This window comes from Schistocerca serialis, chromosome 3 (assembly GCF_023864345.2).
Source record: "Schistocerca serialis cubense isolate TAMUIC-IGC-003099 chromosome 3, iqSchSeri2.2, whole genome shotgun sequence".
Taxonomy (NCBI): domain Eukaryota; kingdom Metazoa; phylum Arthropoda; class Insecta; order Orthoptera; family Acrididae; genus Schistocerca; species Schistocerca serialis.
The window spans coordinates 174,665,840-174,691,913 of record NC_064640.1 but is presented as its reverse complement, the minus strand read 5'-3'; the positions used below and the strand labels follow the sequence as shown (position 1 = coordinate 174,691,913).

Genomic DNA, 26,074 nt, shown 5'->3' with positions numbered 1-26,074 from the left:
AACCGTGTATTCTACCACGACAACTAAGCGGAATGTAAAAGTAAGCAGGTTTGGCGGCAGCTTCTCCAAATAATAGTATATACGTAGTATACAGGGTGAGTCGCCTAACGTTACCGCTGGAGATATTTCGTAAACCACATCAAATACTGACGAACTGATTCCACAGACCGAACGTGAGGAGAGAGGCTAGTGTAATTGTTTAATACAAACCATACAAAAACGCACGGAAGTATGTTTTTTAACACAAACCTACGTTTTTTTAAATGGAACCTCGTTAAGTTTGTTAGCTCATCTGAACATATAAACAAATACGTAATCAGTGCCGTTTGTTGCATTGTAAAATGTTAATTACATCCGGAGATATTGTAACCTTAAGTTGACGCTTGAAACCTCCGAAGTTCAGTTGCGTGTTGTAACAAACACGGGCCACGGTCGGCGAGCAGCATCTGCAGGGACATGTTTACGATGACGACCGTGTTTACGAGTGTAGCTGTAGTGCACTGTTGTGGTTTGGTCTAGCTGTCGCAGTGTCCGCATGTAGCGCTTGCTGCTATTGTTATTCTGCATTCGTCTCCGCACGCAGACCAACTGTAGTACACCGTGTTACCAGACGTCTGTGATAGTTCCTACAACAGGAACTGTGACCATGGTGTATTCGAACTCTGAAAAGGCGGAGATGATACTCATCTATGGCGAGTGTCGACGAAATGTAGCTGAAGCCTGCAGGGTGTATGCAGAACGGTACCCGGACAGAGAGCATCCAACGTGCCGCACATTGCAAAACATCTACCGCCAACTGTATGCAATAGGTATGGTCGTAGCACGCAAACGGGTCCGTAACAGGCCCGTCACCCGTTTCATGTGTCGCTACATCAGCAATTACATGGTGATGACTTTAATCATTGAGTGCAATTCTGTCAATGGGCATTAACAGAGAATGCGTTGCAGTTCTACCTGTTTACCGATGAAGCGGGTTTCACAAACCAAGGGGCAGTGAATCTACGAAACATGCATTACTAGTCCGTGGACAATCCTCGCTGGCTCAGACAGGTAGAGCGACAGCGACCGTGGACAGTAAATGTATGGTGCGGAATCATTGGCAACCACCTCATTGGTCCTCACTTCATTGCAGGGGCCCAAACAGCTGCAACATACATCGCGTTTCTACAGAACGAGCTGCCAACGTTGCTCGAAAATGTCCCACTGGAAACGCGTCGACGTATGTGGTATCAGCATGATGGTGCACCTGCACATTCCGCAATTAACACTAGGCTGACCCTTGACAGGATGTTCGACGGGCGTTTCATAGGACGTGGAGGACGCATAAATTGGACAGCCCGTTCTCCTGATCTTACACCTCTGGACTTCTTTCTGTGGGGTACGTTAAAGGAGAATGTGTACCGTGATGTGCCTACAACCACAGAGGATATGAAACAACGTATTGTGGCAGCCTGCCGCGACATTACACCGGATGTACTGCGGCGTGTACGACATTCATTACGCCAGAGATTGCAATTGTGTGCAGCAAATGATGGCCACCACATTGAACATCTATTGGCCTGACATGTCGGGACACACTCTATTCCACTCCGTAATTGAAAACGGAAACCACGTGTGTACGTGTACCTCACCTCTCATGGTAATGTACATGTGCGTCAGTGAAAAAGACCAATAAAAAGGTGTTAGCATGTGGACGTAATGTGCTGTTCCAGTCTCTTCTGTACCTAAGGTCAATCACCGTTCCCTTTGGATCCTTACGTAATTCGGTGCTCTCCGATACACACGATCGAACAGCGGAGGAGTGGTACTCAAGAGTCAACTTTAGGTTACAATATCTCCGGATGTAATTAACATTTTACAATGCAACAAACGGCACCGATTACGTATTTGTTTATATGTTCAGATGTGCTAACAAAACTATCGGGGTTCCATTTAAAAAAACGTAGGTTTGTGTTAAAAAGCATACTTCCGTGCATTTTTGTATGGTTTATATTAACCAATTACACTAGTCCCTCTCCTCACGTTCGGTCTGTGGAATCGATTCGTCAGTATTTGATGTGGTTTACGAAATATATCCAGCGGTAATGTTAGGTGACTCACCCTGTATAATACACGTTCTGTGCACTTATAAAATGTACTCAGTGTCTCTGAAACAATACGTGCTGCACGACTGAAATTACTTTCTGCTGAAGCACTTCATTTACACCTTAATGATACACGACTACTAGAGAACACTGCTCGAGTCTCGATAAGGCACAAAACTTTGCTTGGTTAACAGTGGCTTTACATTCTGGGTTTGCATCCGGATCTAGAACGAAGACGTTGGTCATGTCATTTAAAGTACAACTTTGTGTACAAGTAACTGTTGATGTTTAACACTTTTGTCACTAAATGTAACTCGGTTTTCTCTTTTGATGCTATTCAATTGTCAGGATGAACATTCTAAAGCATTAGGTCAGGGTGAAAATACTAAATAAATTAATTTTTCTATCTTAACAACATGTGGTCATGGTGGGTTCTTCCTTGGCTCGGGTATGAGGTAGAATGAAACAGCATTTTTACATAAGATAACTGTTTACTTACTCGATGTTCTGGCTCGGAGAGCGGCAGCTGTGTCGTTTGCGAAGCCTTCTGTTGCGTCTGATTACGCGTGGCGGTGTGTATCTCGTGTCGCCGTCTCGCCCAGTTGACTGGAGACGCGCAGCGCTAGGTGGTCCGTTTAATTATTGAGAACGAAGTCGTGAATCGGATGGTGATACCGTGGATGTGGCGTCCCAGTGTTCCTCTTCTCTAAGCGGCCGCGTGTGTCAGTGTTGTGCGTCGGCCAGCGGAGCGGCTCGGCGAGGGAAGGCCAGTGCCCCCGGACTCGAACAACAGACTCCAGCTTGCCAGTCTTCGTCTGTCAGATCATCACCAGCTCACAGGTGACTGCTGATGTGAGGCCGTCTCCTTCCCGTCCTCACGAGTCACTCGGGTACGTAACAATCAGACTTCAAATACCTTTTAACTTGTGTCTTCTGGCGCCGAGGCTGCTGCTTGCTATTCCATTACAGCGGCGGACTTGGTGCGTCTGTGTTTGATGTAGTCTCTTCTTGCATGACGGTCTTCAGCACCGAAACTGACTGAAAACAACTGCTACTCTTCTCTCCTTCCTTCGTCTGTCGGGCCCACTGCGTCTCGCGTATTTATTCACTTCAGTTTACTGGAGGTGAACGACTTCGCGGTCATTGCCTCTTCTGCCACGTTGAAAAGCTTCTCGAAGAATCTGCTTAACGTCGGTCATTGGCTCTTGGAATGTAGGCGAGGGCCTTTGATCACATGTGACGACTGAGAAACAAGTGAGCCGGTCATTGCCTCTTCTGTCACGTTGAAAAGCTTCTCGAAGAGTCTTCTTAACGTCGGTCATTGGCTCTTGGAATGTAGGCGAGGGCCTTTGCTCACATGTGACAACTGAGAAACACGTGAGCCGGTCGGGCGATGCCCTGACGGCTGAATCGACAGCATCCGCTTATGTGAAACTTGCTGATTTCACGGTCATTGTCTCTTCTGCTCTGCCCGCTGGGTGAAATGTAAGAGGAGATGCGAAAACCTTCCTATCGAGTGACACGTCCACGGTGGTGTTAGGCAGAATACTGGTGAAATTTTGTGCTAATATGACATCATTAAACAACCTTACACCTCACGTGAACTTCTGAAGTCTGGCCGTTTTGCCTCATGTGTCGACACCTTTTTATTTGAAGCGTTGCCGACCCCATGGGCGACGTCACTGGACCCCACGCGTTTACATTATTACAGCAGAAGGCTGTAGACATCTTTGGGACAAATTTCAAGCTTATACGTCGTAATTGGAAATAATTACGAGGTTTCGAAAAAGTGATCTTTTGTATCCTGCCCGGAAAGCGGCGCGTGGGTAGGAGCGGGAAAAGATGAAAATCTCTCGGTACTGCAGTGTGAATTAAATTCACCTTTACTTTAGCAACAAGAGTTATACATAACTTTGCAGTGTGGTGCGAAGTGTCCTGGCCGTCTGCTCTTCATCGAATGTACTGAGTCTACAGTGGTGCTCGTAGAGCTGAACAGCGCCTGCTAGAGGGCGCTATCGCCGGTGTCGGTCGTAGTGCCAACTTACGTACTTGAACTTAAGCCGTGGCACCTTAGCTATCGATACCACATGATTCTTTAATTCTGTTGCGCAGTGTATTTTTGAAACTGGTAGTGTTGTACGTTAAAACACTCTTCAGACTTCCACGTCTAACCAGCCGTATAATGAGATTATCTGAAAAATTTTTGAAGTGATAGCATTCAATTTATGCATGCGACAGTCTGTTCCTGAAATTTCTAAAATTAGCCGGGAAAAGTAAGATTTTTCCTCATGTGAGAAACTGTGGAGGCCTACCTTGAAAAAATATTATTGTACTCAAATCGGAATGTGTTGCAATCGAGGAAATCTTGTCATTGGCCTACGTCATGGGCGGCCAAGAATTCGGCTCTTAAGCCGTGTCCAGGCACACGTGCCATAGTGCTCGCCTTAATTGTACACTCCCCCCCTGCCATGGCATGCTCTCTGAGGAGGAGGTGGAATCTGCGAACGTGCTGCCTTTGTGTGGGAATGCATACGACTTGATATTATATTTCATATTTCTTAACAACATGAATCAGAGAAAAAACAAATTTAATCGTTTTGCGTGTGCTGGAAACATACAAACTGTCGGCGTATAGGCAGACGTGAACAATTCTGCAGATTTTCGCAATCAGATTGTCACGTAATCGTAACTTACTTAGTTTATAAGCGAAGAAAGGTCTTTCACACACATAGTTGATCGAAGTGTTATAGCACTTTTGTAATCTCATAAATGAGATGCGGAAAATAATGTGTATGTCCTCTACTATTTTAACGTAAGAGAATTAGTCTTCAAAACGGGGATTACTTTGCAGACAAGCACCTACAGCTGCACATGTACAGGTGGTCTTTCAACTGAAACGGCAGTGCTTTCTGATAAATGAATAAAGAACAGAAGTAACTATTATGCACTAAACTTCACAACAGACATTCAGTTACTAATGATTCAATAAGATATCACGCTCTCATCGTTCAATGTGTTTTGTGTGGATGAAATGGTGAACTGATGCTTAACTGAAAATACTGATAATTTAAATTTAATATATCTTCTAAGGCCAGTGGCCTTGCCTTAGTGGTAACACCGGTTCCCGTTAGATCACCGAAGTTAAGCGCTGTCGGGCTAGGCTAGCACTGGGATGGGTGACCATCCAGTCTGCCGAGCGCTGTGGGCAAGCGGCGTGTACTCAGCCCTTGTGAGGCAAATTGAGGAGCTATTTGATTGAGAAGTAGCAGCTCCGGCCTCGCAAACTGACCTACGGCCGGGAGAGCGATGTGCTGACCACATCCCCCTCCGTATCCGTATCCAATGACGCCTGTGGGCTGAGGATAATACGGCGGCCGGTCGGCACCGCTGGCCCTTCATGACCTGTTTGGGAGGATTTTTATATCTTTTAAACAAATAAAGTTGCACAGTCGATATTTACAACATTTGTCATTTTAATGGTGTAAGGCGTCAGGCAAATCCAACACCTTCCATGAAAACCCTGACATGATAACAAATCCGGCAGTATGTCACATAGCTCCGAATAAATCCTGACATTAAATTAACCAAAGTAATACGATCAACGAGTGAGCAAATGGAATACCACAGACTAACACAAGAATGCCTAAATGCATGTCATACCTTCCCACCATGAAACAGAGGCAGTTCCGAGGGAAGAAACGAGAACAGAAGCCGAGAGCAGAGTCGTGTAGGCTAGGAGGCCCTACGATAAGGAACGGACACCCACGTCACCAGCCGACCGCCAGGACCACCCCCCAGCCCATGTTAAAAGATAGAGCCCTCCAGAAGAACAGTATAGATCTTACGATAACACTAAAAGGACCACACCAGCTGAAAGTTTCAGCGTGAGACTATACACGTCTGTGCTACGTTGCAAACGTTAAAAACATTGCCCCACCACCAAAAGTATAAAGTTTCTCATTGGATAGACAGAATTTTTGTAGGCGGAGCTTAAGGTTAACATTGAGACCCTGATTGGTCAGTTGAAAACACAGCCAGCTACCTTTTTTTTAAACCAACTTCGGTAAATTGTAGTAAGAAGAAGTCAGGAGAGAGTTGCTTCTGAGACGGCGAGGTGAGTGGAGATGCGCCGTCTGCCGCCCCCTGACGTTGCCGAAACACCGACAAGGTAATGAACGCACGCGATGCCACGTAACAGCGCATAACGCTTCACTCAGAACTGCAGAAGTGTCATCTGTTACATCCCCTTTTTGCGTAAGACTAGTGTCGATCGTCAATTAGACTTCGTGGTATTCACATTTGCTATTAGAAGTTAATATCTGAAACGCGATGATTTTTCTGTTATATAATTATTGAGAAGCCACATCAGCCACTGTGATTTACGATAAGTTAAATAAGTAATTAAAGATAATTGAAGGTCACTGTAGGCCATTTTCATAGTTTTCTCTTTTGTGAAACTTAATTTAAACCTAGATTATAGATGTGATATGGCATAGGTCATCCTTCAGTCCATTGTAGAACTTGGAAACCCATTCAGGGAATATTCATTCACATTTTTGTTGAACGCAGTTGGTTTTTATCATCCTGTATTAAAAGATTTCCTTTTATCAATAGTGCAATTTATAAACAATGTTTTGTGAGTAGGATAAAAATTCCAATGGTAAACTTAACTACTTTTTCGATGTTATTTTACCAGCTAACTAAAAATAGGAAAGCCTTGAACCCCTTCCACTAAATTAAGTTAGTATTAAGATTATTTTACAGGGAGTGCACTGGAGCTGACGCTGAAATCATTAAGTATTTGATTATATCATCGCTAGTCTTACTGAACTCTTCTGAACTCTACATGTCATGTGTGGTCTGGTGTCTCCTTACCAGCAACAGGTCCCAGGTTCAAACTAGTCGGTTCCCTAAAATAGACGCTCAGAGCGTCGTTGCGTGAAAGTGGTAGTGAGACACGACTTAGAACAAACAGACACCACGCAGAATGTTAGAGAATGGGGACCCTCCCAGGATTGTAAAATACCATGATTGAAGGTCGACCACATGCCCAACTAGTTCAGAAAAATATCCTGTTAAAAAATTTTCGAAATAAATTTTTTTTTTTGAAAGGCATAAATAGTTGAAAACAGTAGCTGCAGCGATAGATAGTGAAAAAGTATTCAATAGAAAGTGAGACATTCTAGCAGAGACAATAGCATAATTATGTTCTGAATGTTAATATTGTTAGAATTAAGTTTTCTCTCCAGTGCGAACGCACAGGTGGCAGATACATTGTTGCAAGTTGGTTCTGACCCAACAAGTAAGTGAGTGGATTGTCAATCTTGGGTATAATAATTGTCAAGTCGTGTGAGCAAAAAGTTTATGAAACGCATGAGATCGTATGAGCGCATGTTGACGCGAAGTAGGGCGCGTGAATTGCTTTTAAAACAGAAAATAAGTGATTCGGAAAGATTAGCAATGGCAGATCGAGACATTGACCGAATTGAGGTAGCTACCCAGCATGGAGATGGACAGGGAATAGAGGACAGTACAACACACGATGCAGTACCGCGAGAAATAGGACAGATAACGCACCATAACGAGGATAATGTATGCCAAGGCACAGAAAACGTAGGTCAGCATACGACAGAGGAGCAGAAAAGTAGAGAGACAGTCGATGAGGATTTTAACTTGCGTCTTGAATACGTAGAACCCATAGTACAAGTAATCAGAGCTCCCTCACAACAGTGTACAAGGAATTCGAGCAGAAACGTGTCACTGCACAGTTCAATGCAATCGGTTGCGAACCAACGCTTGGGCGAAAACACAGAGGAAAGCGAAAGCGAATTCAATGAGGATAATGCGCAGTCGACAGAAGTTGAAAATGAATTACTACTGGGCACACAACCCAACGTATATAATGAAGGAAGTTATGAAGCGATAAATAGAGCATTTAAATGCGATTATGTGGAAGTAGCGACGAAGAAGGAGAAGATAGACGAGGATGAGGAAAAAGTAGAGGATACTGAAGAAAGCGTAAATGAAGGAAAAAATAGAGAAGAGAAAATAAAAGAGAGTGAAGTAGCAGTCGAAGATTATCCTACAGAAAGTTAGAATTCACAAGGGAAACACCTGAAAAGACTCATGTATGATTCAGTGGAGGATTCGTTGATGCAAGAAGAAGAAGGAGAACAGAACCAACCCTTTCAAATTCAACCAATTGTGAAGGCCATGGTAAAGCATATCCCAGTCAACATTGTAATTGATAGCGGAAGTGAACTGACCGCGATCTCAGAAAATTTATTCATGCAGTGTAACGCCAATGAGGAATTGCCAGTTCTGAAAACACGTAAGATTAAAGTAAGATGTCCTATTGGAAACAATGCTGCGGAAGTTACGAGACAAACAAGGTTAACTCTTTCGTGCCAAGGTCAAAAGATCGAAGCCAACTTCGTGATTATACCTAAACTAACTGTAGATTTGATTATAGGTACAGATTTTTTAAATGAGAAACGAGCGATAATAGATATGGGGAAAGGTAGCGTAACATTCGGGAATGTCACACTTCTCTTTGAGCAAAAGCTAAAATTAGAAAAAATGGTTCAAATGGCTCTGAGCACTATGGGACTCAAAATCTGTGGTCATCAGTCCCCTACAACTTAGAACTACTTAAACCTAACTAACCTAAGGACATCACACACATCCATGCCCGAGGCAGGATTCGAAACTGCAACCGCAGCAGTCGCGCGGTACCGGACTGAGCGCCTAGAACCACGAGACCACAGCGGCCGGCTAAAATTAGAAGAAATATCAGTTATAAACAAACAATTGAGAATGATGCAAGATAAAGAGGATGAAGAATTAGAGTGGTATGCACAAAAGGGGTAATCGCCTCAACTCATGTTAGAAGTCCACAAAGAAATCGACGAAAAATTGCAAGAAGTTCAAGGTATTTCGGAACACAGTAAAAGAGAATTAGAAGGTATTTTACGAGATAAAGAAGAGGTATTTTTACCTAAGACTGGCAGTATTAAACACTTTCAGTACAAGTTTAAAGTAAAACAACACAAACCATTTAGAGTGCCGCCCTATACAATCCCATTAAACTGTAGGAATAAAGTATTCCAGGAGATATCTAAAATGTTAGAAGATGATATTATTGAACCAGCCACCTCCACATATAACAGCCCGCTCCATATTGTACAAAAACGAGATGGGAGCATCAGGTTAGTGCTTGATTCCAGACAGATCAACACAATCATAATCACTGAGACAGATCACCCAGAAAAATTAGAGGAACTGATACAAAACTTCCACGGTGCTAAGATATTTTCATCAATTGATTTACGGAGTAGTTTCTGGCAAATAGAATTGGCCCCAGAATGTAGAAAATTTACAGCATTTATCGTATTCAGTAGATGTTACCAATTTAAACGATTGCCATTTGGTTTAGACATATCATCAGCAGCGTTTATTAGGGGATTTAATACTATACTCAGTCCCGAAGTTTTACAAAAAATTACTTGCTATGTTGATGATGCGATTATAGCAGAACCCTCTTGGGAACATCACAACGACACATTAAATCAGTTTTTACGGATCATGAAAGAGCATGGGGTCACAGTAAATATAACAAAATACAAATCTGGAAGGCTAGAGGTCAAATTTCTAGGACACATAATTTCAGAGAAAGGGGTGATGCCCGACCCAGAAAAACTAACGGCAATCAAAGAATTCTGTGCTCCATATAATAAGAAAACTCTCAGAGGATTTCTAGGTCTCACCGGATTCTACAAAAATTTTATTTGGATCGACTCTCGCGCAACACCACGCCTATGTGCATTGACTGGAAAAAACACGCCATGGGTATGGGATCAAGAAGCCAATGAAGAATTTTTAATAGTGAAAAACTCGCTAACAACAGCACCGATTTTAGCACATCCTGATCTAACACAAAATTTTTGTATGGCCACTGATAGCGCGGAAACAGGTTTAGGAGTTGTTTTATTCCAAGAATACGAACAGGCAGGGCTAAGATCATATAGAACAATTGCATTTGCCAGTCGTGTACTCACAAAAAGCGAGAAAAACTAGTCAGTCACGGAGCTGGAAGCATTGGCCATTGTATGGGGCTTCCAACGTTTTCGATACTTCCTATTCAGAAGAAAAACAAAAGTATACACTGACCACAAAGCATTAAAATTTCTGTTATCCGCCAAACTAACTCATGGGAGGTTAGCCAGATGGATGTTAATACTACAAGAATTTGGCTTCACTATTACACACATACCAGGACCAGCGAATGTATTAGTAGATTCTTTATCACGATGTCCACAGGGTGCATCCAATAACATAGGTTTGGAAGCAGCAGAAGATCAGTTTACAATGTACTATATGAAACAAGTACCTTTCGAAAACTACATTACAACAGCATTGAAAAACATAGGCAAAGAACAGGACAACGATCCCGAAATACTAGGAATCAAACACAAGTGGAGAAGTAAGGATTTTCCAGACATTCGACAGCACTATCTCGTAAAAAACAATGTTTTATTTTGTAGACGAAATGTTGCAACGAATGAATGGTTAATTTATATCCCAGATGAACTAATTAATAAATACATATGGTATACACGTTTAAGTAATGGTCACTTTGGACCAAAGAAATGTTTTTTAAAAATAAAACAAACAAGCCATTTTCCTAATGTGGAAAGACGAATTAGAACAGTATTAGTCAAATGCAAAAAATGTATGAGGGCTAAACCCGTCACTTTCCAAACCAAACCGCCTATGTTTCCAATAATCCCTAAAAAATTAAAACAAATAGCTGCAACAGATTTGATGGGGACCCTCCCATGCCCAAAAAATGGATAAATTTTCATATTTGTCGTTTTGGAACTTACTTCTAAATGTGTTACCTTGACACCATTAAAACGGGCAACAGGTCTTACTATAAGTAAAGCATATAGACAAGATTTTCTCAGACAAGTAGGTCGAATGGAACGAATTATTTCAGATAATGGCCCACAATACATATCGGTGCAATGGCAGAACACATTAAAACAACACAAAATAAAGCCCATCTACATATCTAAGTACAAACCTAGCGTAAATCCAGCAGAACGATCTATGAAGGACATAGGCACTTTATGCCGATTATATGCAGGCAAAAGACACAACGCTTGGGATGTATACCTTAAAGATTTTCAAGAAGTAATAAATGAAATGCCACATAGCACTACACCACTACCTCCAGTTACTGTACTTAAAAATATTGAACCCCCAAACATAACCAGAGAAAATGTTAGATTTCCTATTGTACCACGTAGACAGCACAAAGAAGTCATAGCAACAGCACTCTCCAACATCAGAAAGGCAGCCATTAAAAGAAAAGAAAGAGGAGATAGAACAGCAATTGAAAGAACATTCTCAGTAGGCCAGAAAGTATTTGTAAAAACACACCATCTCTCCAGCAAACAGAAACACAAAATACAGAAGTTTTACGCTGCATACAAAAGACCTGTCATAATTAGCCGAATTGCTCATGATAATGCTGTGGATCTAATGAACCCAAAAACAGGCAAAACCTTAGGACTTCACCATGTGAGCCATAACAAAAAGTTTGAAGATTAATTTTATTACTGGTAAAGTAATATTTCAAGTTAGCCAGATGGATGTAAATACTACAAGAATTTGACTTCACTATTACACACATACCAGGACCAGCGAATGTATTAGCAGATGTTTCAAGTTTATGTTGCAGATAAGATCGTCAGGAGAAAGAAGAATGAAGAGAGAGGAAGGTGGGGAAAAGAAAGTAGTTTCAATAAAAATAAAAACAAAAATAACACCAATAGTAGCATAGATTAAGGTGAAGGGATAAAGCGTAGATAGTCTAACAGTATCAAATACTAAAATGCTATACACTGCAACACTACACAAAAATAAAGAATGAATTTGAGGATTCTTGTAGAAGTTAAGACTCAAAATAACTTAGAATTGTAACATGGAAAGGGCGCCGATATTTGTAAAGCTTTTTAAAAAGGCGTAAAACAATGTAGGTACTAGGCATATGTTAGATGATTATAAGTAAAACTTTTTGTAAGAACCATTGTAAAAACTCGAGCAAGAAGCAAATACAATGACCCACAAGTTGCAGTGAGAGAAGTACCAAGAAAGGAAAGGACGTAATTAGCAAGACACGATTCCTACAAGGCAGAAGCGTCGAGAGAAGGGAAAGGACAGCAAAAGCAGCAAAGGGCACATGTATCCGAATTCGGCAGTAAATCTACAGCTAAGGTGAACCCTATTGGGACATGACATGACACGGAAGGCCAAAAAGGTTCCGGGATACCCCAACTCAGCGGAGCGAGCAAAAAACGGCCCGACAAGAAGACCACTTGGGCAAGCCACCACTGGCAAAAAATATGTGTAAAAGTCACACTACTGCTATTAAATAGCACACTGATGCACGAAACTGAAGAAAACTTCGACAAAGTACAACTGACATGTTCAAACAATTTATCAAACTGTGACTAAGAGGAGAACTTCAAAGCGACTAGTTATCAATACATATTCCCATATCCTGCCCAGAGAAGAACAAAGAATCAAGTAAGAAGCAGAGAAAAAGCAGGAAGAACAGAAGTTGAAGATTCACAAGACTGAGACCAAGAAAGAAGATGGGTGAAGAATAGACGACGTACCTTCCCAAATCCCTATCCTACTGTAAACTAGTCGTCTGCGAAGTATTTCAAGGAAAAACGACCGCTTTCAGCGACACATAACGATGACTTTCACGCATACAAAGCCAGTAAACCACGAAATTCTGCACTCACAGCTCCATACCATTATGGGACCTCCACAACAGCAACACACAGTTGCAAAACCAACAAGGAATGATGAAAGAGGCTGTACATCAAATACTTGCCCACATCCATCTCGCTCAAGTCCATCAACTTCATGCAAAATCATTCATCAACCTCATGCATAAACATTCATAGGATAATGGAAAAGTGTGATATAGTGTGATGTATGAATTGTGCAAAAGGCACATGTGAAAAACTAAATAAGTAAAGCACATCAGACAGCTAATAAACTACAAAATAACAGTCACTGACTATAGAGTTAAGTAAAAATAGACTATCTATAAAAATAAATCATTAGTTCTGAAATGGACAATATATAAAGAACAAAAGTAAGGCATAAAAACACTAAAACCATATGCCACTTATTTTCTCCTCATAAAAATAAAGGAGTTACTATATTTTACTTATTTTATCATTATAAAAACAAAAAATAAAAAATAATCTTGTTGGATGTTTTCCTTTTTTTAACATTTGTACCATTTGTTAGGATAATATCTCAATACTTGTCTATGTATATTTCCTTCTCAAAGCAGTTCACAGAAATAATTCTTATTTGTTAGTGTAACAATGTTGAAATGAGTGTCTAGAAACAAAAACACTTTACTTGTACATAACATTTAGAAAATGTGTTAGGAATAGATTTAACTTATTTACTACATTTATAAAAAAAATATTTCTAAGAAAATCGATGTGAAAGACTCCTCATTTTGATAACAAACTTCTTAAAAAACAAACTCCACACTTAAATAAAGAAAGAAAATAATTAAAAATTAATAATGATAATAGCATAAAAATATTCTTCTCTTGTCAATATAAACATATTTTTGAGAATAATGTGGAAGAACATAAAAATATAAATTAGTAATACAAACTAGCATAGAACTAGAATAAATGGCTGAACAGTAGGCAACAAAATTTAGATAAAGGAATAATTTTTGACTGACTTAGACAATGATTCAATCATTGCCTAACTTCAGTGCAAAAATTAAGTGCGAAGGGTGGTGATGTGTAAGGTGTCAGGCAAATACAACAACTTCCATGAAAACCCTGACATGATAGTAAATCCGGCAGTATGTCACATAGCTCCGAATAAATCCTGACATTAAATTAACCAAAGTAATACGATCAATGAGTGAGCAAATGGAATACCACAGACTAACACAAGAATGCCTAAATGCATGTCATACCTTCCCACCATGAAACAGAGGCAGTTCCGAGGGAAGAAACGAGAACAGAAGCCGAGAGCAGAGTCGTGTAGGCTAGGAGGCCCTACGATAAGGAACGGACACCCACGTCACCAGCCGACCGCCAGGACCACCCCCCAGCCCATGTTAAAAGATAGAGCCCTCCAGAAGAACAGTATAGATCTTACGATAACACTAAAAGGACCACACCAGCTGAAAGTTTCAGCGTGAGACTATACACGTCTGTGCTACGTTGTAAACGTTAAAAACATTGCCCCACCACCAAAAGTATAACGTTTCTCATTGGATAGACAGAATTTTTGTAGGCGGAGCTTAAGGTTAACATTGAGACCCTGATTGGTCAGTTGAAAACACAGCCAGCTACCTTTTTTTTAAACCAACATCGGTAAATTGTAGTAAGAAGAAGTCAGGAGAGAGTTGCTTCTGAGATGGCAAGGTGAGTGGAGCTGCGCCGTCTGCCGCCCCCTGACGTTGCCGAAACACCGACAAGGTAATGAACGCACGCGATGCCGCATAACAGCACATAACGCTCCACTCAGAACTGCAGAAGTGTCATCTGTTACATCCCCTTTTTGCGTAAGACTAGTGTCGATCGTCAATTAGACTTCGTGGTATTCACATTTGCTATTAGAAGTTAATATCTGAAACGCGATGATTTTTCTGTTATATAATTATTGAGAAGCCACATCAGCCACTGTGATTTACGATAAGTTAAATAAGTAATTAAAGATAATTGAAGGTCACTGTAGGCCATTTTCATAGTTTTCTCTTTTGTGAAACTTAATTTAAACCTAGATTATAGATGTGATATGGCATAGGTCATCCTTCGATCCATTGTAGAACTTGGAAACCCATTCAGGGAATATTCGTTCACATTTTTGTTGAACGCAGTTGGCTTTTATCATCCTGTATTAAAAGATTTCCTTTTATCAATAGTGCAATTTATAAACAATGTTTTGTGAGTAGGATAAAAATTCCAATGGTAAACTTAACTACTTTTTCGATGTTATTTTACCAGCTAACTAAAAATAGGAAAGCCTTGAACCCCTTCCACTAAATTAAGTTAGTATTAAGATTATTTTACAGGGAGTGCACTAGAGTGGACGCTGAAATCATTAAGTATTTGATTATATCATCGCTAGTCTCACTGAACTCTTCTGAACTCTACATGTCATGTGTGATCTGGCGTCTCCTTACCAGCAACAGGTCCCAGGTTCAAACAAGTCAATTCCCAAAAAAACACGCTCAGAGCGTCGGTGCGCGAAAGTGGTAGGGAGACACGACTCAGAACAAACAGACACCACGCAGAATGTTAGAATGGTGCACTTTTATATGCCATGTCAATCATTAAGATCGACCAGAGGGTTCAGAATTTAGCATTCAGGTCTTTGTTACAGAACTTGTTAATTTCACTTTAACAGTAAATCCTAAACAATTGTAGATATGATCAGTACTCAATTTTATTGGGATGACGATGAAAATTTAATAAAGGTGTTAGATTAAAATTACTGCCGCTTCGTTCCCTGAAATATTTTTCCAGAAATGTTTCCCTTTGTGGCCAATCTTAGGTCTGCCATATTTAACACTGCTATGCCTCCCTGGCTATAAACAGCTCCTACAGGTTTTCCCTATGACGTATGTTCTCGTCTGTCACACACACACACACACACACACACACACACACTACAGCACTTAGGCCTGATCAAATGGTTCAAATGGCTCTGAGCACTATGGGACTTAACATCTCAGGTCATTAGCCCCTAAAACTTAGAACTACTAAAACCTAACTAACCTAAGGACATCACACACATCCATGCCCGAGGCAGGATTCGAACCTGCGACCGTAGCGGTCGCACAATTCCAGACGGAAGCGCCTAGAACCGTTCGGCCAGGACTGATTAGCCTGGCCTCATTCAGCACAATAGACGCCTGTGAAATTCCTCATCTCCTATCAAATCTGCGCTTTTGTGGCACACGGTCCTGGATGACAGGAATCATTTCACAAATCGTGGATGGTTGTCTCCTTCGGCTATATACTTAAATGAGAGCTAAATGCTCGTTAACTCTCAATATCTTGCATTTTCTTAACATCAGTGAGCTTACGGATATGAGAGGTGTCTTTGTCTGAATTTGTCCCCTCCACAATGCTGTTTTCTTTTTAAATGCATCCACATCAAATCAGAAATTTGTTCTTTGTCAGTTTTCATTATCTTACTGTAGGCAGTGTTCAAATGGTTCAAATGGCTCTGAACACTATGGGACCTAACATCGGTGGTCATCAGTCCCCTTAGAACTACTTAAACCTAACTAAACTGAGGACAGCACACACATTCATGCCAGAGGCAGGATCCGAACCTGCTTCTTTAGCAGCAACCGGTTCCGGACTGAAGTGCCTAGAACCGCTCGGTCACTACAACCGGCTGTACTCAGTGTGCTGGCAAGTCCACTTAAAATGGAATCCATTCCGGATGTTCTAATTTTCGTTATTGCACCGCTTCTTCCTTCATAAATTCAACAATAGCGTGTTTTTAATCGAAAAATCGTTCCAGACGTGCCCCTTTACTTAAAAAACCTATTTTGCAATATTATACAATATATGGTAGAGTACCCATATTCTTCTTTCAGTTCCAGCGAAAATTGTTGCAACTGACAGTGGAAGATGCGTTACGATTTCAGAAATTTTGCTATTTGTACCACCTATTTCTTCACGTGCTCCACGACTGCATATTCATCACTACGTGCTTCTTGATGGTCAGAAAAACGAATCACGTCCAGCGATTTTTTGCTCTTTCATTGTCAAGTAAATTTTTAAATTCTTTCTTGCGTGATATTGTAATGTCGTTTCATAGCAAATCTGAGTTACATGTCGATTATGTTATATTTGGAGCTCTCATCTCTCTGTTTTGTTATTCATATATAGTTTTAAAGACTTGTGACGATAGATCGCTATACTCCCTCTTACTCTACAAGCAGCCACTGGACCTGTGAACCTCCTTCATACCAGGAAAAAATAGCGAAGGGTAAACACCGCTGACACCTGAGATGAGACAGACCTCCGCTCAGGGACTGGCTGTTGTGTCGTCCTAATCATCATCATCTTATCCTCATCGACACGCAAGTCGCCGAAGTGGCGTCAACTCAAAAGACTTGCACCAGGCGAACGGTCTACCGCTCGGGAGGTCCTAGCCACACGACATTCCATTTCACGCAATGCTAGAGACTGTTTTTAAGCAGTCCTGTGTTTACATCGAGTCGGAGCGGCTCTCCTGGTCGACCACCTGACAGTTTAATTAGGAGAGAGTTTTATGTGGTGGCGGACCGTGGTACCTATGACGATGCTGATAGGTTGCCGCACGTCTGATGCGTGATCGTAGGCGGACACAGGAATATGAGAAATACTCATGTCTCAGCTCCTAGGCGTTCGTAACACGTAGTATTCTGGTAAAACCCATGTCACTGGACGCTGAAGGGAGACAGCAGCCATAGCTAGGCTATGAAGAGAAAATACAGAATAAATACTTGAATATTCAATAAAAACAAAACCGAAGAAGCGACACAAAACTAATAGTGTCATATTAAATGGAAAATAAAGTCCATTCTATTTATATTGAAACGCCTTTAATGGGTCCAGTGGTTTGTAAGGCATTTCAGTCTGAAGATGTTGAATATAAAATATGTAAAAGAAGTTTATATATCGAGAAAGGATGTCTGGACGAGTGGTTGGTCTGGAGCAATTGGTGTTGGAGAGTGGATCGGGTTGGTCAAGTGTTGCCTCCGTCCACAGAAATACTAGTAGAATAGTATGAAATATTCTGATGCTGGAATCAGAAATTGTATTTTTTTTTTTTTCATCGAGGACCGTGGGAAAAAAGACTTACAAAGAAATGGTCCAATATGACATGTCGGAAGCTACCCTGCAATTTTTTACACAGGAAGAAGGCAAAGAAAGAAATACACTGCCAAAATTTTAGCTGCTAAAAGGCACTGCAAGTATTTTGTAAGAAAATTTTGGAGTTACACGTTTTTGCCGCGCGAGGAAGAGCGGTTTGTACAGCCCTTCCCGACTAGCGCGCGACCCGGCGAATCACTCACGCAGCACCGCGTAGCGTAATTGTCCGGAGTTCACAGACACCAATTTTAAGCACCTAAAGCCTGGTTTACAATGGAGCGAATGGAAGCGAACATCACACTATTTCACACTGTTCCATTACCCTATGAATGTTTATGCATGAGGTTGATGAACGATTTTGCACGAAGTTGATGGACTTGAGCGAGATGGATGTGGGCAAGTATTTGATGTACAGCCTCTTTCATCATTCCTTGTTGGTTTGCAGAAAATTCACTACCATTCGCTTGTATATGGGTTGAATCGTTTATACAGGAGAGAACGGAAGAGATCGCGAGGTAGCGAACACTGCTATGAACGGTGTGTTATTAGTTTTTGCTTTTGGAGCTAATATTCGGTATAAAGGATACAGCCCTATCTCGTTAGAGTCACAATGCGAAACTTTGCTATTCAGCGAGGATTAGTTTGCATGACGAGCGCACTGTTCTTGACAGAGTATGCAAATTGGCGCAGGGAAAGAAGAATTTAAGTGTCTCGGTTTGTATGGAAGCGTGACATGCGTGGATATAGTGCAGCTGCATCTTCATATCTCCTTAGCACTGGTCCAAAATGTTCCTTGTATGTCGGCTGCCATTTTTTCCTGGCTTCTCATTAACATTGAGGGGAAATTTATGAACAGAACACTAATTACCGACGTCGAGGATCATCTCAAGAGGTGACACACCTAGCGTTCCCACTACGGGTGTACGATGTAATGGTCATACTGTATTGTGTTTTTTTATTCTAAAATAAAAATGGTCTAATGGCAAAGCGCACACTTCGTGATCCAGAGACCGCGGAGTCAAATCCCGTTCAGGCCACAACTTTTTCACTATAACTTTTAAACGGGCATTCACTTTTCACGGATGTTGGAGTAGCCACGAAAGACGTGTGGTTTGGATTCCACGTTAAACTGCAGGTCTCCATTTTCCGATTAGGAAACTGGGAAAGATTAAGGACACGTAAGTAGCAGCAGTGGCGTTCAGTTGAAACTCCTACAAGAGACCTACCGCGTACACCAGACAGAATTCTCTTTTGCTCGTGTTTGTTAGCTTTTCTGCTTCGGTGGAAACCTGGCTTAAACTACTCAAACATTTTTTTGAGTAGCTTCATATCGACAGTTCAATTCTTGCACATGTAATTCTGATAAAAGTGGCTAGCAGAGAAAATAAAATCATGGCAGTGTTTGATGTCACAGACGACTTCCATCAATGAGGATTTGTAATTTGTTGAAATAAAATGTGTCTTACAGTGCTACATTTTATAATAATTCCTGTAGGCCATTCCTTACAATAATGTTTCAATGCTGTACATTTATCAGTGAAACAGTTCTTTGTTTATTCTCTGTAGTCGCCACAAATAGGCGAAGTGTCTATTGAATGACAAAACAAACATTTTTCTTGCAACAGGCACACCGGACAAAGGAAAAATTGATGCAGTCGGGCACTTCACAGTAATCACAAGTTTTATTTAGACAGGACTGGGACGGAGTCAGAAATGGTCCTGGGCATTGTTCTGCAGATTGCGCTGCATACCAGGCATACTTGATCAAATTCGTAAAGTGTGGCGAAGAAAACTGGTAATGCACAAATGACTGGAGCTTAAGAATATTGTTCTACCCAAAAACCTGAAGTGAGAGAGAGGTATCCGAAAGTGTGTTGTCGGACATTTTCCTGAAAAAGCCTTCCACTGCCGAATGGTTCAAATGGCTCTGAGCACTATGGGATTTAACTTCTGAGGTCATCAGTCCCCTAAAACTTAGAACTACTGAAACCTAACTAACCGAAGGACATCACACACATCCATGCCCGAGGCAGGATTCGAACCTGCGACCGTAGCAGTCGCGCGGTTCCAGACCAAAGCGCCTGGCCTGCTTTTCTTCGTCCTCCACAAAAACAGAGCCGTCGTTATGTCCAAACCATGAATCCAACAAAAGCAATGAATTGGTTTCTGCAGCTGGTAGGAATACGTTTCGAACGAACTGTTGAAAACGATCCTTTCCCATTTTTCCAGATTTTGATACGTCGATTACAAGACTTTTACAGCTAAACAGCCCATTTTTTTATTTTTGGTCCCAATTTGCCTTGCGGTTCATGAAGACAGATTTACCGTACATGAATGTGTCATTATATTCGTTGACTGGGCAAACGGCTCCGTCCTTTTCTCACCTCGAAGTAATAACAGAGGTTGAAAATACCGCTTCAGTTGTAAATAACTTTATTTTCACACGACCGGTTTCGAACTCTCATAAGCCCATCCTCAGATGTCGTACCGGAAATACCAAAAGACGGGAGATAATTTTCACACGCCGCAACACACATAAAAAGCAGAAAACAAATTTTTTCTGAAAAGTTTTAAAACCTTTTAAAAAACGTTTCGAAACCGCCGGTCGGACTAGGTGCTATGAAACCTATGTCAATGCGCAAGTGGCACCAGACAGTGTTCTTTTAATGCTGTTACTGCTAACTATTAATAGGCATACTTCTTTCTGACAGTATAGACTGTAAGGCTTCGCTACTTTCCTTGTTGATCAGTTGATCAGTAACGAGGGCTTGTTAATAGGAGTGGTACATGTGCATGTTCTCTTAACTGATGAAAAGAATGGTTCAAATGGCTCTGAGCACTATGGCACTTAACTTCTGAGGTCATCAGTCCCCTAGAACTAAGAACTACTTAAACCTAACTAACCTAAGGACATCATAAACATCCATGCCTGAGGCAGGATTCGAACCTGCGACCGTAGCGGTCGCGCGATTCCAGAATGTAGCACCTAGAACCGCTCGACCACCCTGGCCGGCTTTAACTGATGACTGTGGCGCGTTGTTCCTCGTTGCCACTTATGTACCCCCACTAAATTTAATTTTTTTTTTTCTTTATTGAGTTTCGATTTCCCCTGAAGGGGGCGGGCTGGCAGCAGCGTAGTACGCCGCTCTTCAGCCTACAGAATTTGCTTTGAAAAAGATGAAGATAAGAAATAATAAAAGTTGGTGATAAAATCGGTGACTTGAAGGTAAAATGGCGGAAAATTGTGGAAATTAAAACATAAAACAAAGGGTTGATGATGCTAATAAAATACACAGGAAGCAGGAAAATAATAGCCAGACAATTAAAAAAATCACGGTTACAGTATGGTTTCTGTTCGCAAGAGATATAAAATTCACACCCAGCAACAGCATGATTTCTGTTCGTGACACTTTGGGAAGATGCATAGCACTGAACACTCACTTAAACACTGCACTAAAAAGGTGGCAGAAATATGACATACTACAGCCGAGAGCAGGTGGGGGGAAACTGGACAGATGATTGGAAAATAAAAAAAGTGGGGAAGGTGAGGAAAAGCGAAGGGGGGGGGGGAGGGGGGAAAGGAGCCAATGGTTCAAATGGCTCTGAGCACTATGGCACTTAACTTCTGAGGTCATCAGTCCACTAGAACTTAGAACTACTTAAACCTAACTAACCTAAGGACATCACACACATCCATGCCCGAGGCAGGATTCGAACCTGCGACCGTAGCGGTCTCGCGGTTCCAAACTGACGTGCCTAGAACCGAGGAGCCAATGGAGGATGCGGACCCATAAGAGGGGTGGGGGGTGCTGAGCAGATGCGACAGGGAGTGGGGAAGGCAGAGGAGGGGAATACAAAAGGACTCGGAATGGGGGGGACGCGGGAGGTAGGGAGAGGTTAGGCAGGGAGAAAACACAGGATGGAAGGGGGGAGAAGAGGGAGCCCAGGGAAAGGATGGAGGAAAAGAGGGGGGTGAGAATCAGAGTTGATAGGAGGGATAAAGGGAGGGAGAGAGGGCATCATCTGGAAGGGGGAGTTGATTGAAGCCAACTTGGGAAAGGATATGAAGGGTGTAGAGATTAAGGGTAGGGGGGACACAACAGTGAAGACATGGCAGGGGGTGGGGATGGGAGAGGAGAGGAGAAACCAGGGGGTGAGGGGGATAAAGGTGGCGGGAGATGTAGAGTATGCGGATATGTTCGAGGAATAGGAGTAGATGGGGGAAAGGAATGAGGTCATAGAGGATCCACGTGGGGGACGGGAGGCGTATACGGAAGGCGAGGCGGAGTGCATGATGCTCAAGGGTCTGGAGGGACTTATAGAATTGGGGGGGGGGGCAGATATCCAGGTGGGACTGGCATAACAGAGGATGGGACGGATTAAGGATTTATAGGTGTGGAGGATGGTAGAAGGGTGCAACCCCCATGTTCGGCCAGAGAGGAGTTTGAGGAGTCGGAGGCGGTTGCGGGCTTTGGATTGGATGGAGCGGAGATGAGGGATCCAGGTGAGATGACGGTCAATGGTGAGGCCAAGGTAGGTGAGGGTGGGGGTGAGGCGGACAGGATGGGTGCAGACGGTAAGGGAGAAATCCAGGAGCCCGAAGGAGCGTGTGGTATGACCTACGATGATTACCTGGGTCTTGGAAGGATTGATTTTCAGAAGCCACTGGTTACACCATGCAGCAAAAAGGTCAAGGTGATTCTGGAGAAGGCGTTGGGACCATTGGAGGGTAGGAGTGAGGGCGAGGAATGCGGTGTCATTGGCATATCGCAAGAGGTGTACAGGATGGGGGGGAGGGGGAGGGGGTTGGGGGATATGTGCCGTGTGCAGGAGGTAGAGGAGAGGGGAGAGGACAGAGCCCTGGGGCACACCTGCAGAGAGGTAGAAGGTGTGGGAATTGGCATTATGGAAGGTAACATAGGAAGGGCGGCGGAAGGAGGCCATCAGACGGATGTAGTTGACAGGAAGGGCGTAGGTTTGGAGTTTAAACAGGAGACTGGGTTGCCAGACACGGTCGTAGGCCTTTTCGAGGTCGAGGGAGACAAAAATGGCGGAGCGACGGGAGTTAAGCTGGAGGGAGAGGAAATGAGTGAGGCGGAGGAGTTGGTCATCGGCAGAGAAGGAAGGTCGAAAGCCACATTGGGTGTTGGGGAGGAGGTGGTTTTGGTGGAAGTGGTGATGGATGCGCCGGATAAGGATGGATTCCAAGAACTTGCTAAACACCGATTTGAGACAGATAGGACGATAGGAAGAGGCATCAGATGGCGACTAAATTTAAAACTTGTTTGCCACTCATGTAAAAGGAAAGTTTCATTGCGCTTTACGGCTTATATAATAATTTTATATCGCACGTTCCACTCAGTTTTACCACAGTTCTGGACCGACCTGTCAAATACGCTCCGTTACTACTCATAATGCACTTGTAACTCATATCGTGTGTTTCTTATATAATTTTTTTGTTTTTTCTTTGTTTTAAATGTAAGCCACTAAATTCAAGTTGTGAACGGCCGGTCTAGTGGCCCCGTTTTCTTCTCTCCGTCAATAGATGGCAGCACTTTTGCCACTCTGGTTTACCAATTTGCCTCCTCGTTCGCATCCGCTACTCCCTGTCCTGCGCTAATTGGCAGCACACAGCGACTGGTACACGCCGCGCTCGGGGACCACAGCACAGCGTAAGTGTCGCGATATCATTTGTATATATTCCCTACCCAGGCAGTCGTCCGTAGTACTGTCTGGTGCCACTTGTGCATTGACCTAGGTTTCAAAGCACCTAGCCCGATCGGCGGTTTCGAAATGCTTTTTAAATGTTTTTAAAACTTTTTAGAAAAAAATTGTTTTTTTGTTTTTTTATGTGTGTTGCGGCGTTTGAAAATTACCTCCTGTGTTTTTCTATTTCCAGTACAACATCTGAGGATGGGCTTATAACAGGCCGAAATCAGTCGTGTGAAAATAAAGTAATTTACAACTGAATCGGTATTTTCAACATCTGCGATAATGCTCAGTTGCGGATGATCTTCCAACAGGATTGTTTGCCGAAACGATAAAGTTCGGTGCGCACGCAGTTCTTTCACGAAACCTGGCTGGTCAGCGTTGTAAACAGCAGTTGCGGGGATAACAGCAAGTTTCGTCTTTACGTCAGCTATGAATTTCTCTGTAGCAATGTCTATCACTCGCAGCTGCTCTACACGTTTACGTGATGTAAACTCGGTAATTTTGCGATTTACTATTCTGTACGATTTCTCGAACCTACGTAGCCAGATCGACGAAGCCTGGAAATTAGCAATGTTCATGTCAAATGCAATTCGGAGGGCCCAGTCTCGCAGATCTTCATCGGTAACGACGCATAGACTCTCACGAGCTGTTTTTAATTCAAATGGTTTCGGGTTTCCGTTTGGCGTACATTCTTTACTTCATGTAATTCATTCTTTCGTTTGTACAGTTCACGCACGGTTCTATGAAACGAAAACACCTCTGCACACTGCGTAACTTCAAACGTTTTTTTTCCCTCCTTTGTTTAACCAATATTTCACTGCCTTTTCTTTGTCGCTGAAAGCTGCTACAGTACGAGTTTTTTTAGGCTTGGGAGGTTTTGTTCTTCAGAACGGTTACTGGCACAATTGACGTCATCCGAACCACAATTCATGGAATCGTCGCAGCCATTTCCTATTTCTTCTAACGTATCCACGATTTCAAACTAAATGTTGATATGATTCGAATGAATGTCAGGGAAACTAACTAACAAATGACACGTATGTGCGTCCTCAGGAAAAGTAAGTGATTTTCGGCTGGAAATCACGTTCTTCGTATTTCATCATTGCTAAATTGAAGCCGCGCGGGATAGCCGCGCAATCCACGGCGCCTTGCCACAGTTCGCGCGGCTCCCTCCGTCGGAGGTTCGGGTGCTCCGTCGGGCATGGGTATGTGTGTTACTCTTAGCATAAGTTAGTTTAAGATAGATTAAGTAGTGTGTAAGCCCAGGGACCGATGACCTCAGCAGTATGATCCAAAAGGAACTCACCACAAATTTCCAAAAAATTTCCTAAACTGAGTACGTTAATTCGATTCCATATTACTGTGAAACTGGAAGAAAAATAGGTACTTTTAGCAGGCATGCCTTACGAAACCACAATAAATATTAATTCAGCTTTATCTGTATTGTCAATACTTAGCAATACTGCAAAAAGCAAAGGAAATTTGTTTTAGATGTAACTTGAACGGCTAATTCGAGATAATAGTAACTGTGTACTGTTGTGTCAGAGAAACTATCAACGATCGGTAACCTGAAACGTCCTTTACAAATTACGATGAGCTTGTGTCGTGTTTCCTGCACCGCCGACCTCGTCTGTCTATGTGCGAAGTTGGGCATGTGCAGTTGCTACAACGCCAGTAGGGGTGTACATTTCTACCGCGACCTGGCGTCCTATGAATTTGACAGTTTTCAGCTATTTTTGTAATACTTGCAGTGCCTCGTACCAGCTAAAATTTTGACAGTGCATTCCTTTCGTCGTCTTCTTCCTGTGTAAAACATTTCAGAATAGGTTTCGACATGTCTTATTTGACCATTCCCTTATTGGAAGAAATTCAGCGAGTGTAACACAGAAACATTTTCGCGGCAGAAGAACTTCAAATTCATTGTGTGATCAGTTGCTATTTGATTTGGGGACTTACAATATTCGCGTCGAGTATCGCGAATTCTTTTAACATTACAGCCAGTTCTAAGTTGGGGACTGGATTATTTTATACTTAGTGAACTATGAACGTCGGGTTCAGTTGCTATTAATTTGCAATATCTGCCCGTATCGAAATTTAATCTGAATAGAATGATATTTACGCAAGAGGAGATTGTCATAAGAGAGTTATTGACAAATGCTATTTTGCAAACGACCATTAAGCTAATAAACACTGTTTGTTAAAAAAACATAAACGACAGTGAGCCCTATTGCGATTTCTTCATCTTAATGGTACCTGCTTGCATACATGTGTGCGACCATTTTCAGGGTAGAAGCGACAAGTGCGTTTGGCTGCACCCCTAGATGTCTAACGTTGCCA

The 26,074-nt window shown here is 42.2% G+C and overlaps 1 pseudogene; it reads left to right on the top strand.

Moving 5' to 3' along the window:
* The first annotated feature begins 5,174 nt into the window (after positions 1-5,174).
* LOC126472346 (5S ribosomal RNA) lies at positions 5,175-5,292 on the top strand (annotated as a pseudogene).
* The last annotated feature ends 20,782 nt before the right edge of the window (positions 5,293-26,074 follow it).